Here is a 3,616-nt window from a genome sequence, read left to right as displayed (position 1 = left end):
AAAAAAAAAACAAAAAACAAAAAACTCTACAGAGGAAATTTCTTCTAGAATTTTATTTCAGGAAAATCCTTGCTGTCCTTGACATCTAATAACTTATTTTTCCGGAGTCACATTGCTAGTGGGGTATCCAGACCAGTGCCTTTCCCTTCTACATCTTATTTTAGGAATTCTAATCACTTTTCTTACAACTATCATGTGATTTATTTCCTGCCTAGACATAATAAGAAGTATGTAACATTCTGTGTTTTCCTACCACTCTGGTTACTAGCTAAGCTAAATACGATGCTTAATTAACAGTGGATCCAGGTTATATGAGGCCTTAGCTAGTATAATTTTGGGGGCTTTTCCTTTAAGAAAAACAGCACAGAATTTAGGTAAGAAAAATACTTGTTTAGATAAGGAAAGAAATTGCAACAAATTTCAGATTTTTAAGAGGTGACAAATAGTACAAGCAATATAAAATCTCGAAAAACAACTTAATATTTTTGCTAACTACCTGACTTCTATTATAGCATCTGTATGTTTGAAGCCCTATTTCTCCTCCTCTACTCACATGTTTCCAGTGCCAGCTTTCAAGACATATTCGTTTCACAGTATGATCTCTGGTCCTGCACCTTTAGGTCAGGTGTAGGATGAGTAGGTATTGAGAATTAGGCATGGGAAGTAGGAATATTCTTGGAAGCCATTCCCACATGAGGATGGCTAGCTATATTTTAACTATACATAGAAGTTTACTGTGGATCACATAAATATATCACACTAAACCCAAACTAAATGTCTCCACATCTCAGCTTCTGAAAATGCCCATGGTTATTCCAATGCCATTTGAATTTAGGAGAAGCGTGATGGAGGGACCTTGGGAGTGGAAAGAGGCAGCAGGCTTAACCAATTGTAGGCAACGGACTCAACCTCTGACCCTATGTTGAGACTGTGAACTTCTTTTTGCTTGTGTCTACCTTCTAATATTACTAACCTTATTACTATTTTTTTTTGAGTTTTTTTCTTTTTCTTGCACTTTTTAATTGAAGTATAATTTACAATGTCATGTTAGTTTCAAGTGTACAGCAAAGTGATTCAGTGATACATATATATATATACATACACACACACATATATATATTTTTTCAGATTCTTTTCCATTATAGGTTATTATAAGACATTGAGTATGCTCAGTTCCCTGTGCTATATAGTAGGTCCTTGTTGTTTACCTATTTTATATATAGTAGTGTGTATATATTAATCCCAAACTCCTAATTTATCTGTAGTGTGTATATATTAATCCCAAACTCCTAATTTATCTCCCCCCCCATTTTACTGTTTCTTGCTGTGAACTGTCTAAAATAGTTTTTGAGAAGAGACAGATATAAAAAATTTAATTAATGAAATAGTGACAATAATAAACCCTGCCTAATTATCATTCTTTTACAGTAATAACACCTTGAAATATATAGCAATAAATAATTTCATTTACTGCATGCTGGGCACTGGGCTAAGTGCTTTAGATGATTTATTTTACTGTTGAAAAAATGGAGTCTTAATGAAGTTAAATAACTTGCCGAAGCCTAAGTGGTAGAATGGAGATTTGAACCCATGTCTGCCTGCGGTTAACTGTTTCTGTCTAAATAGGGTAGACATACATGGTATGTATGTTTTTATCAGAAGTGTCAGGATACTAGAACGAAGTTTTTACAAAGGACTTCTTTGTAAAAATGAAGTGGGATGTGAACTTATATGAAATGGGTTTGTGAAATATCAATTCCAAATATTAACATGAATTATGATTTTTTAAAGTCCAATTGCATGAAAAGTAAAAAAAAAAATCTTGCTTCTCTTGAAAACAAGAGGCTCTGTCTCAGTATTTGGAGTGTAGTGCATACTGGGCAAGATGAATCAATTTTTAAATAAACAGAGCAGACTAGATAATTGTGTAAGTTGAAGCTTGTTGAGTCTATCATGTCATTTCTTACCAGACATCATTTAATCACTTTTTTCAGAAATGCTAGCATCTACGCTGACACATCCACACTGAAATTATGCACACATTTCAAGCTCTTCTTCCTCAATAGGCCCAAATACATGGGATGCAGTCTTCTGGTTATGGCTTTTGTGTTGTATGGGTTCCTTTTCCCATCTGCCACCACCGACATTCACCCATCTGTTCACAGGGAGGGGGTCTCATAAACCCACTTGTGGGATGCTAGACCAATGTGAACTTGGATTCCGAGGTGCTACCACCCATTTGTTCAGCCTGAGATGTAGGGTTAGAGTTGTGTACTTCAGGTATGTGGCCTTTTCCTTGTAACTCTGAATGGTAGATATTTAATACTGGTAGAAACAGAAACTTGGGGTATTAAGTAACAAACATAAGCTGAGGCCACACAAAGCATTAGTTTGCACCAATGTCTGTTGCCTCCACTTTCCAGTTGCCACAATACCAGCATCACAGGGCTAGGCAAACGCCAGCATAAGGGGGACCAGCTGACTGGAGCCATCAGCATTAGTAAGTCAACGTTGCCCCCAGGCAGTTTCCCTCTATTTCTGGCCGGGGGTCCATCTTGGTTCTTCCGCTTTCCTTTGATGATGAAATAATTCAGGGCTCACCAGCAATTTAGTATTTGCCTTCTATATAAGAAATGTAGGAACCCAGCATAATTTAGTGTTCAAAAGATAAGCAACTGGAGTGGCTGACCCAGCGTGGCTGCGGCGGTGGTAGTAGCAGCTTTTCCTCTAGCCGGAAGCTGAGCCGAAAGCCCTAGAATAAGCCCAGTGTGTTGCTGCTGTTGCTGTTCTCTGGTTTGCGCACGCAGTGGGAAATATTGCTGTCTGACCAGCAGTCCTTTGACCTCAGGACTGCATCTCTATTCTTCTGGAGTTTCAGAGGAGAAAGAGAATCTGTCATTAGTCCTGTGTGCTTTTCACAATCGCAATACCAGTAACCCTGCATCCAGAGGTAATAAACAAATTGGCTATGTTTCCTTCCTACCTTTCCTGAAGTTTCTACATTTGCAGAGTTCTGGAGAGCCTTTGAAGATACTGGTCGTCAGAAAACAGGAGGAAGGAATAGCCGTGTGGCTGACAGGGTCGTGGTGCTCCGACCAGGTGTCAGGCCTGTGCCTCTGAGGTGGAAGAGCCGAGTTCAGGACATTGGTCCACCAGAGACCTCCTGGCTCCATGTAATATCAAACAGCAAAAGCTCTCCCAGAGATCTCCATCTCAACACTAAGACCCAGCTCAACTCAACAACCAGCAAGTTCCAGTGCTGGACACCCCATGCCAAACAACCAGCAAGACAGGAACACAACCCAACCCATTAGCAGAGAGGCTGCCTAAAATCATAATAAGTTCACAAACACTCCCAAACACACCACCAGACACGGTCCTGCCCACCAGAAAGACAAGATCCAGCCTCATCCACCAGAACACAGGCACCAGTCCCCTCCACCAGGAAGCCTACACAACCCACTGAACCAACCTTACCCACTGAGGGCAGACACCAAAAACAATGAGAACTATGAACCTGCAGCCTGTGAAAAGAAGACCCCAAACACAGTAAGTGAAGCAAAATGAGAAGACAGAGAAACACACAGCAGATGAAGGAGCAAGGTAAAAACCCACC

Source organism: Physeter macrocephalus, chromosome 7, assembly GCF_002837175.3.
Source record: "Physeter macrocephalus isolate SW-GA chromosome 7, ASM283717v5, whole genome shotgun sequence".
NCBI classification, from domain to species: domain Eukaryota; kingdom Metazoa; phylum Chordata; class Mammalia; order Artiodactyla; family Physeteridae; genus Physeter; species Physeter macrocephalus.
Note: the sequence above shows the minus strand (reverse complement) of the source record.